The sequence below is a fragment of the Periplaneta americana genome, chromosome 11, assembly GCF_040183065.1.
Source record: "Periplaneta americana isolate PAMFEO1 chromosome 11, P.americana_PAMFEO1_priV1, whole genome shotgun sequence".
Classification (NCBI taxonomy): domain Eukaryota; kingdom Metazoa; phylum Arthropoda; class Insecta; order Blattodea; family Blattidae; genus Periplaneta; species Periplaneta americana.
In genome coordinates this window covers 152,956,079-152,968,126 of record NC_091127.1, presented here as the reverse complement: position 1 = coordinate 152,968,126, position 12,048 = coordinate 152,956,079, and the positions used below count along the sequence as shown (strand labels likewise).

Below are 12,048 nucleotides of genomic sequence, written 5' to 3'. Positions count from 1 at the left end.
AAACAAGTTAAGAATTTAATAGCCTTTAAAAATCAATCTTCAACCATTTCTAATGACTAGCATGTAACCAATATACGCAGAAATAAAACAGAGATTTCCTAGGGACTGTTCGCAATCTTATGGGTCCATGGTGCGCAGTCTGGAAAACATGGTTCAAGCCTGTTTCTCACTTCTGTTGAAGTTGTTGGACGGGAGCAAGCAATCATCTATGTAAACTAACAAAGATAAGCGAAAAGTACTGACAGGAATAATTACAACTCCTATTGCGTGCGACGACATGCATCCTGCCAGCACTTCCTTACAAACGTCCTTGTCAGTTGGCGAAAGACAAACCATTTGAATACAGGGGGTGTAAGTGGGCACTAATAAATGGTTGCGTGTAATATTAGTAGCCAGACATAGCAGTGCTAGATCGCCAAGACTCACGCATTTCATGTGTTGAGGCAACATTTGAAAAATCGTGTGTATGGTCATATGTTCTTGCCCTAAACTCAAATCATTTTTAAACACGGTGACAGGTTCTGGCTGGTAAAGTAGTCTACGGATATTCTGTGCATGTCCTCTATTCAAGATAAAAATATTACGAGCTTAAAAGAAAGAGGTGTGATGTCATATTTCCATAAATAGGATTAAAAAATCAATTTGGAGTAGGACGGTAAGGAGCCACGATGGTACACTCTCTGAAACAGCCCAAGCAAATAAAATCAAGAGACTTGAAATGAATATCAACCGAAGAGAACGTAGAATAATATAACAGAGCAAATCTCAAAAAACGCTTGACAGCAGACTCGGAAATAAGCATAGTACATAGTACACATAAAAATAATGTCTCAGTGAATGAAGCATCGTGTTTAATTAATGTGCCGAGCTTCAAATCCCGAATAATGCATACACTTTCCCCTTTGCCAATATCATATCCTATGTTACCGCAAGCAGAGGTGAAGATTCCGCGTTCCATTTATGTCCGTCTAGTCAAGTCGAGATAAAAACTGAGATATGGAATTAGTGCAGCGATCTTCAGGTATGACCAGACCAAGAAATTCCACAATTTGGGACATCTGGCCGAAATCTACGGCTGACCACTAGGATCCAGAATACAAAGCAGGTTAAATGAAAAATACAATATGATTGCGGAGAGAATACGGAACAATGACAAATTTAAAAATAAAGTACAATTTGACTTCGGAGAAACATGAGATGAAAATACATTGAAGAGTAATGAAATGAAGTGAAAAAAATTACATACTATTATACAAGTGATTGTGTAAAATGGATCATGAATCTCTCAATAGCATTAGACAAATTTTGTTAATGTCCTCATTAGAAAATTTAAGAGAAAGGAGAATGGTTTTGGTTAACTTAAATGAAGTTCCCCTAGCGCCAAAAAGAAGTCTTTTCACTTCCCATGTATTAATATTCATTTTGTATCTCTCACTGAAGTGAGGAATACATGGGTTGTAAATAGACTTCTTTTCATTGTTAACGTTATTGGCTTGTTGATCATCCTACTCGAAACGGACAGTGGGGTCAAGAATAAGGCTTCTTTGATTCCGGCGATCGATGGCTATAATGTCTGCTCTTCTCGTTGACCATTCTCAGCCAAACAGTGTACTTCTTCGTAAACCTCCCACTTTGCCTTCCGAAGAGTGGTTGCGATGGAGCTTCTCACTTTATGGTGGCGATTGTTCCTCAGTATTTCTCCTTTAGGGCAATAACCCAAAACATGCCCAAGGGTTTCTACTTCGCTGCATCCTGGATGACGACACTTTTGATCTTGAAAGGAACGACATCGTACTGCTGCGATGTTTGTGGACATCTTTATGGCATTGGTCCACTCTGAGGATGATAAATATTTAATCGAATAATCGAGTCGATTAAACTTAATAGGTTGTAGGGGAGAAGTGGGTACAGTGAGATAGGGAGAACAGTGGGACATTTTTTATTAGATGGTAAATTTTGATGTTGAAATGTTTGTAACAGTGGAGTTGTATGTTGCATGAGTTCTAGTTATAAAGGTAAGTGATGAAAAAATAATTCGTAATTTTTCACTCCTTTTTTTTAGTAGGTTATTTTACGACGCTTTATCAACAGCTTAGGTTATTTTTCACTCTAGAAGTAAAATTTTGGTTTGTGTTTAATGAAGGTTATATTGGATATACAAATTAAATAGAAATATGAATGTTTTGTTACCTAATTCTATGGTATTTGACGTTTTGTTTTGCAAAGTTTCGTCTTTCTTGTTTTGATTTTGAAGTGATGGCGCCATTTTTAAACGAACTATGCGTAAAGAGCACAGTGAGACATGCCATTGAAGGGTACACTGAGACGTCTCACTGTTCCCATTTACCAATGATTTACAAAAATAAACTGTAATTATATTACATTTACCGGTAACTAACATTAAAAATGAACATACTAGTAACCAATTTAGGAACTATAGCTTAAAATAATGGCTACATTACATTTTAATGGTTTCTTAAATAAAAAATTATTCACAAAATTTAAAAAATATATTAAAAATAATAAATAATTAAATTAAATTCTTATAATTATAAGCTTTGTTGTCACCAAAAATTCATTTTCTTTTTTAGCAAAAGTTTTAAAAGTAATGGAAAATTCACTTTTCCAAATGTTCCAGATGTTTCAATGGTTTCGAAGTCAGACATCAAAATGCTTCTAAATAAGTCTACAGAACATGGCAACATAAAGAGACAGCAAGCTTTCTTTTCTTTTGAAATAAATGTAAATCATTTCAATGTCCATTAATAGACACTGGTGTGTCACTGTACCCTCCTGAATGGGAACAGTGAGACATTTGCATTTTTTTTTTACAAACACGCATTGTATATTATGTCATTTATCTATTAACATTTCTGTTATGTATTATTGTACTCCATGTTTTGATGCATATTTCTATTGCACTTGATTTTAAAAATACTTGAAATTTCACTTGCATACTTCTGTCTTAATATTTTGTGTCTCACTGTACCCACTACTCCCCTACTTGATATTAATTATTATTTTGTTAATGCAAATTCAGACTAAAAATTCCGACAATATTCAGAAATTGCTTACTTCAAAGCACAATAGTCCCGTTATTTTGTAACTGCAAAGATGGTAGCAGATATAGTGAGGATCACGTAAGTTCAGTTCCCAAACAGCAAATATTTCCGCCTTGTCAGTGTTGCCAACTGTTACCAGATATCACCACATGTAGTAAAATCACGATCCTATGTACTGAATGACTTCTTTACTCACCGTACTTTACCTTAATGTTGGAAGGTTATTCTAAATAGTTTCAATAATAATGAGAAATGTATTGCTATGTTCTATTCTTTTATTCCTTTACATTATTATTAGTATTAGCATTAATAGGTTACTAGACGTAAATATACAACAAAGTATAGTATATAATATTCAAGAATCAAATCTGTTCCAAGACCAATTAAATTATTGTCACTTCACTTCAAAGATTCCAGCGTACATATACTGTACTTCCTAAAGGTAGATAAATTAATAACCAATTGACTTTTGGTTGGAATTCGAATGAACTTCTGATTATCTTTTGAAATTAGTAAGGAAATGGATAATACAACTAGGCTAAAACTGAAATAATAATAAATCAACTTACAAAAATAATTTTGGTCCTTAAAAGCCATAAGTAATTTCACTTCTAGATACCTCTTTAAAGATTTCATTTGTTTGTAAATTGCTTAATAATGCTACACTTACACTTATTATTTCTGCAACTCCACGTCTGTCATTGAAAAAATGTATGATACATAACTGTGAAGTCTCTTTTTGGCTCTTGTGTCCTAAATTTAAATAAGAAAAAGCAAATGATTCAAGAAATGTGAGCTGGTGAAAATTAAATACTCAATTAATAAAATAATTACTACCAAAAGAATATTTTATTAATTCTATACAAAAGATGGATTACACAGAACAGATGGCCAGAAATCATAGATTTATACACAACATACAGCATGAAACGATCATCAAAAAATGCTTTTTGTACACAATAACATCTTTCAAACGAAGTGAAATAGCCAATAAGTTCAATAAATATTATGCTAATAAGTAATAACTATAATTAATAATTATCTACAAGCTGTAAAAGGGAATAAAATAGTATATTGTTGAAATTAGGGGGTTATGGTTTATTACGTGTATTTATAATTTTAATTACTTTTACTACATTTAATTATATTTTAATTTCTATTAGATTAGTTGGTGGTGTGGTTGTTAGTTTTATCTGTGTACGTCAGACTATTAAGGAAAAACTGAAAGAAATATTAAATCTACTATCTACTTTATATAACAATATTTAATCAAGAACTGAATATTACTATTAATTTAATAACATAAGACCCAAAACATCTCCAAGTCCAGACAATACACATGCTGATTTTCTTAAACATGTTGGCAAACAAGCAAACTCACTACTTTTATCTTGTAATCTCATCTAAAATACAATATCTGTCTGGAGAAAATCTATCATAACATCAATTTTGAAAAGCAATTATTCAACTAATATCTTTTCGAGTTATCGACAGATACCACTTACTAGTATGATAGCCAAAATTATGGAAGAGATGATTTCATAGATTGAATTGGTTCCTGGAATCTAGTAACTAACTTTCATTTTATTGGGTTGACTTTAGAGAATTGCATTCAACAAATGGACAGATTTTAAATTTTAGTCAAGATATTAAAGATATTTTAAACAGAAAACAAAACAACTTAACAATTTTAATTTATTTTCAAGGATCATATGGCTCTGTAGATATAAATCACTTAAGAAATTGCAAACTTAGGGTGTCCATGATAAAGTGTTACACTGGGTCAGTGACTTGATTATTTGATTCATTGTCACAAATATGTAAATAGAGACAGATTCATCTGGGCTTCCCACATTGTTGTTTTCAGGAATACATTTTCCAATATTAATGTCGATGGTCTAACTAAAGAAATAGATCTTATGATAATCTCATCATTTGCAGATAATATGGTTGTCTAGAACAAAAAATCACAGTCCACAAATATTAATAAACTGAGCCAAAATCCCAACAGACTTTTTGACTCTACTTGGAGAACTCAAACTTGCTCAATTAAGGGAAACTTTACTAATAAAACACAATCCCAAGTTATTTCAAAATGAATAGTATATAAGTTAACTTTAACAGATGATGTTAAGAAATGTGATACTTCTCCAGACATTTTAAAAATCATTAGAAACGATAAATGATCTGGTCAGTGAGTGACTACATACAGTATTTTTTATAGATGGATCCTGTTTACCAAGCCATAGATGTAGTGGTGTTGTAGTACAATACCAGTATATTCCCTTTTACAGGGAATTATATTCAAACACTTGTTTGCCCCATTTTAACCGTGACAACGCTTTTTAGCTTTTTAAACATTCTGGTTATTGTATTGTGTTTGTGTTTAGTGAAAGATTTTAGATAAGGGCGCAAATAGCCATAGTAGCTGACGCGCCCTTTTTAAACGCCACTAACTAACTAACTAACTTCAAACACTGACTAATTTTGATAGTGAAAATTTAGATACACTTTTAAGCTTACAAAATCTCCAGTATCGACTTCATAAATCTGAGAAGGCTGTCATACTATCAGATTCAAAATCAGATGTTCTTGCTGCAGTATTGGACGTAACAGCATGAAATCTCAATATTTTACAGTGTTTTAATATTTTAAGCAAAATGGTCGAATTACATCGACGACTGGTACTTCCGTGGATCCATGAACTTTATGGAGTGGGAGGTAATGAGGTAGCTGAAAGGTAGCAAAATTACTGTAAGGTTATCTATACCTGCATCTTACCACACTGTTAAAAGAATAACAAGATCAGAACATGACAATATGGTAACAAAAATCGGAATGATTCTAAAGCAAATGAAAAAATTGCAATAGGCCATCCGGGGTCTGCTCCACGATGGAGGAAAATCCTCAGAAGAAACCAACTAATCAGACCAAATGGGGGATCCAAACTACCCTCGAGTGCAGCTCTGAATTTGCAGGCCAACGAGTCTACCGACTAAGCTACATTGGTGGCTCCACTAAAAATATGAAGTACATGGCACTCAGATTATTAAATTGACAAACCTAAACAATTATTCATCAGTTAAGCTATAAAATATAATACATAGCAAGCAAGTTAATTCAATTTAAAAGTATAAACAATTCAATCAGTTGAAATATACAGAAACTGATAATAAATATCATGCAAATTACTTCACATTACAAGCATAAACAATTCATCACTTGTGGTATACAGCCTACTATTTAATTTACAGCACATACAATTCATCAGTTAAGCTATAGACCTACAGTCTACTATTCAATTTACAGCATATATAATTCATCAATTAAGCGAAACAAAAATATAGTACAATACATAGTAAAAATAATACACCTAATTTAATAACTGAACTTCTATGAAAATCTACAGTGGCAGTACTCATATTATCACAGGCCATGATTGTCTCAAATATTTACAAAGAACTGATATTTCAGAATCTCCCCATGCCATTTCTGAAATCTCAATGAAGATATGGATCATTGTCTTGACTGTTTAACTTTACACAGCTTTCAATCATCTGGTTAAATATTGGAGTGCAAGATAACAAATGACATCAACTGCTGAACACTTGGTATCAATCAACCAACAACTTCATTACATTAAAGGGGAAAAAAAACTGAAAGAATTAATTGTATATAGACACAACACATAAGACAAGGCAGCTTCAGAACAGTAATTGGCAAGGCTCTGTTGTTTTAGGATTCTTATGTAGATTCAATTTCACCTGAAAGAAAAAAGTAGCATCTATAAGTAGTAGTAGTAGTAGTAGTAGTAAAGATAATAATAATAATAATAATAATAATAATAATAATAATAATAATAATAATAATAATAATAATAATAATGACTGTAAAGTATGGAAATTAATATTGCAATGTAATATCAAAAGGTGATTTCACACCATCAACTCTTATCATTTAGTACAACAAATCTATTATATTCAGTTGCAATCACCAGTAGCTGTTCTTTCCTCCATTTTGTTGTTGGCTGATTTTTCACAAGTCTGCTATGATATGCAGCACTATCCATGACAATAACGCATTGCCCTAATGTTCTCAGGTCAACAACTGTGTTTGCACCCACTTCTCAACTACAGGGCTATTCATAGCACTATGGTAGTCCTGACTTTTCTTTCAATTGCATGAAAAAATTAAATCAGCACCTGCAATAAAAATTATACCTGGGCATATAATTACGTCACATGAATTCACAGCATTTAAATAAAGAAAATAAAACATAACATAACATAACATGACATGACATGAGATCCTCTTTGGTGAAAGGCTTTCCCACGTTTTTATTTAGTCACCAATTTTTATATTTTTGTACCCTGATTAAAAAAATTACTCTTGCCAAATTTATGTAAAATATAAATCAATATAACTTACCGAGTATAAATCCACCTTTCATTCCGGCATCTAATCTTCCACCCTCATTTGTTGGTCTATGAATAACACCATTCATGTCACTGGAAACTTCACCTGGTTTATTTCATGAATAAGTGGGTGATCATACTTAAAAAAACAGAGAGAGAAAAGCAATTCACATTGACACTCTAAGAGACACAAAAATTTTAAAGACAGGAAAACCGTTCAAGAATTTTATAACTAACCTCTAGTTATAATATGAAACTATTAATTGCAAAACATGTTGTTCCCACCTGAATTCATTACTAGTACCCTATATTAATTGCAATTTCATATTCCACATAAGTGTTAATCTATTTGTTAGTAAAAAATTCAATCACTCAATGTCTCACAATACATTGAAATTTACCATTCATAAAAATCCAAGTCTCATCCAAGAATACTACGGGTTTAGAGTTCTCACGCTCCACATTTCTTATATATTCTCTTAAAAACGAATAACATCACTTTCTCATACATGTGTATAAGGATCCCCTTTGCTCCATAGAAATTTCATCTCTTTCAAAATTTTTTTCACCGATGATAAGGATACTCTAAATAAATATGTTTCATAATCATCATTCATATGTTGCAGAACTTTTGCTGCTGTTAGTACTTCCCCTGTAACAGTAAATGAAAATTATGCCATATTTTTATACATAGGCCTATGACTAATATCAGAATTACATTGCATAAATCAACACAATAATTCCTGTAACTTCCCTACCTTTATGTAACTTGTCATAAATAAATCTCGCAATTGCATCTTTCGTAAAATCATCAGCATCAGTCACTGGATGTTTACGTAGTCTATGTTTTCCTGGTGTCACGAGTGGGGTCCCCTTGTGTGAATTGATCACTTTCGTGGCTGTAGTTAAGCCAAGCTGTAATAACAAACAATAACATAATACTTCTAAAAATTGTTATATCATAAAATTCATGCATAATACCAACATTTACAGCTATATGAATAGAAAATGATCAACATGTTAGGTTGGGTCTACGATAGGTTTAAGTAGGCTAATATTTAGGTAATTCTCCAGAAAAGCTACACCAAAGAAGGCATAATTTTATTTTGTTTAATTGATTTCTGTGATATTTACATAGTGATGAACACGTGGTTTTAGTGCACAGCCACAAATACTTTCAGCACAAAAATCCTTTGACACTTACCTGTATATTCTAATGCATTGTTGTAGTCCCTCCCTCAAACTTGTTACTAATTACCAATATAACATGCGAGAGGTCCAGGACGAAGAGAAATGGTTAGTTTCCCAGTAGTGCGTCCTCGTCCTCTCGAGTGTTATATCTTAACAAGTACTTTGGGTGGGGTAACTTTTCTGAAGAAACACCATATTTAATATTACTTAGACCAGTCATGAATAAATTATTCAGCCACAGTCAACGTTCCTATGCTTTATAGAGTATGTTATATAGTTATTATATAAAACTGAATTATTTTTAAGCACCATAACAGGCCAACATTCATGTAATATTTGCTGCAATATCAAGTTAATAATTACAATATGACTTGTATTTTCTTCGGCCGATGTGGCATGTAAATTGTGATCTGAACGGTTAATTTAATATCAAAAGAGAAAACTGGAAATTTACTTTCGTGCCGTTTGATTACTTGTTCGTCTAATTTGTAAATGTATTTAAGCTATCACCTACTGCAGTATTACAGTATCTTAAATGTATTTAGTTTGGCAATATGAAAATCACTGACTTGATTAAACATTAGGCCTAACCTAAAAATTTGTTTTGTTTGACCACAATCATGAAATTATTAGTGCAAACTCCTAAAACTGAATACCACTTTGAAATGTATGCTTAAGAATACTTACTCCTAATAATTGTCCTATTCTGGTTGTAATTGCTGTCTCCGTTAGCATAATTCCTTCTTCATTATCTTCTTTCTTCAACTCATTATACACGTGAACTACAGATTTCTGAAGCGTACTCTGAATGCCACACATTTTCTTCCTTGGAGGAGTCACTGCAACACTATTTCATTTTTTTGACATAGTAATAAAAATCTAAACACGAAAGAAATTCATTAAAATTTGAAATAATATTTCTATCCATTACCCACGTGCATTATCACGCCCAAGTATATTATATTCATTCGTACTTATCTGACTATTCTTGAATTATAACCACAACGCAACACATAACATAACTATTATGTATTAATATTAATACTAATATTAATTAATTATTAATAAGTTCGAATTTCACTATCTTCCAGTAACCGGCTGAGAAATCTAGTACAATTTTAATTTCATGGAACTCCAGTACCGGCAAATATTGTCGATATTTGCCTCAGCTGCCAACATACCGGTTACAAAATCACTACCATTTATAGTATTTGTCAGTATCGAAATTCGAAAAGAAGTTGGCAAAAGAAAATTCAACCTTCAAACTAGAAAATCACCATAATCCACTAGCATTTGTAGTAATGGGGGAAAAATGGTTAGGTTTCACCCTTAGGGTATCAAGTTACCTGGTCTTCCCTATAGCATAGGGCAAATCTTTGTACAAACACTTCAGAAAGAGATAGAGATATGAGGACAGTGACCTGGTCTACCCCTATTGAAAGTTGAAACACAACGCGAAATCCTTATTATGGTTTTGTAAGAAAACTTCCACCTTGTTCTCAGCTCGTCTTCCTACATAAAGTTTTTTCTTGTTTAGTGATGCAGAAAACTTACTTACTTACTTACATACTGGCTTTTAAGGAACCCGGAGGTTCACTGCCGCCCTCACATAAGCCCGCCATTGGTCCCTATCCTGAGCAAGATTAATCTAATCTCTATCATCATATCCCACCTCCCTCAAATCCATTTAATATTATCTTCCCATCTACGTCTCGGCCTCCCTAAAGGTCTCCTTCCCTCCGGCCTCCCAACTAACACTCTATATCCATTTTTGGATTCGCCCATAAGTGCTACATGCCCTGCCCATCTCCAACGTCTGGATTTAATGTTCTTAATTATGTCAGGTGAACAATACAATGCGTGCAGTTCTGTGTTGTGTAACTTTCTCCATTCTTCTGTAACTTCATCCCTCTTAGCCCCAAATATTTTCTTAAGCACCTTATTCTCAAATACCCTTAACCTATGTTCCTATCTCAAAGTGAGAGTCCAAGTTTCACAACCATAAAGAACAACAGGTAATATAACTGTTTTATAAATTCTAACTTTCAGATTTTTTGACAACAGACTGGATGATAAAAGCTTCTCAACCGAATAATAACAGGCATTTCCCATATTTATTCTGTGTTTAATTTTGCTCCCGAGTAGGCCTATCATTTATATTTGTTACTGTTGCTCCATTGTACTTGAACTTCTCCACCTCTTCAAAAGATAAATTTCCAATTTTTATATTTCCATTTCGTATAATATTCTGGTCACGAGACATAATCATATACTTTGTCTTTTCGGGATTTACTTCCAAACCTATCTCTTTACTTGCTTCCAGTAAAATTCCCGTGTTTTCCCCAATCGTTTGTGGATTTTCTCCTAACATATTCACGTCATCCGCATAGACAAGCAGCTGATGTAACCCGGTCAATTCCAAACCCTCTGTGTTATCCTATACTTTTTTAATGGCATACTCTAGAGCAAAGTTAAAAAGTAAAGGTGATAGTGCATCTCCTTGCTTTAGCCCACAGTGAATTGGAAAAGCATCTGACAGAAACTGACCTATACGAACTCTGCTGTACGTTTCACCGAGACACATTTTAACTAGTCGAACTAGTTTCTTAGGAATACCAAATTCAATATGAATATCATATAAAACTTCTCTCTTAACCGAGTCATATGCCTTTTTTAAACCTATCAATAACTGATACACTGTACCCTTATACTCCCATTTTTTCTCCTTTATCTGTCGAATACAAAATATCTGGTCAATAGTTGATCTATTACGCCTAAAACCACACTGATGATCCCCAATAATTTCATCTATATATGGATGTATAGGTCTATAATTTCTATAAAAAAAAATGGAGTACCTAATGCTACGGATTCAGCAGTGAAGTTAGTATTATTCCTGTTTTCCAATATTTTATTATAGACAACAATAGCCCTATATTGTTTTAAATACACATTCAGATGTTAAACACAGAGAGCGGGAGAAACTACCCCCTTTTGGAAAATAAGTCGCAAATTTTAGTAGTAGTAGTAATACAGTGCAACTTCACGATCTTATGTAGCGACTGTTCATTTTTATAATAGCAAGTGTTCCATGGTAGCCATCTGTATCATACAACCTGGAAATAATAAATTCTAAAGCAAATAAAACCAAAGTATACAGGACACCAAATGCCTAATGGATTGCCCTTATATTAATAAAACCAGGACCAATATCCTGACGAATAAAAGTTGGAGCTTGAGGTGCTCAAAGATGGAGCCGATGTGTTTTCTTATAATAGGCTACTCAACTTCCCCTACAGTTCTTTGCCAACTAAGAGAAGAAACATTATTAATTTTCCTCCTAATATATTACTGTATCTGTTTTATGTTGACTTCACTGC

At 33.0% G+C, this 12,048-nt stretch overlaps 1 long non-coding RNA gene across 1 annotated transcript; it reads right to left on the bottom strand.

The window, feature by feature from the left end:
- Positions 1–3,596: 3,596 nt before the first annotated feature.
- LOC138709462 (uncharacterized) lies at positions 3,597–9,988 on the bottom strand. Its single transcript, XR_011334936.1, has 6 exons — positions 9,356–9,988; positions 8,236–8,392; positions 7,879–8,129; positions 7,491–7,616; positions 7,057–7,264; positions 3,597–6,826 (listed from the first exon to the last, which is right to left on the bottom strand). It is a non-coding gene; the product is annotated as an uncharacterized lncRNA (long non-coding RNA).
- Between the last annotated feature and the right edge of the window lie 2,060 nt (positions 9,989–12,048).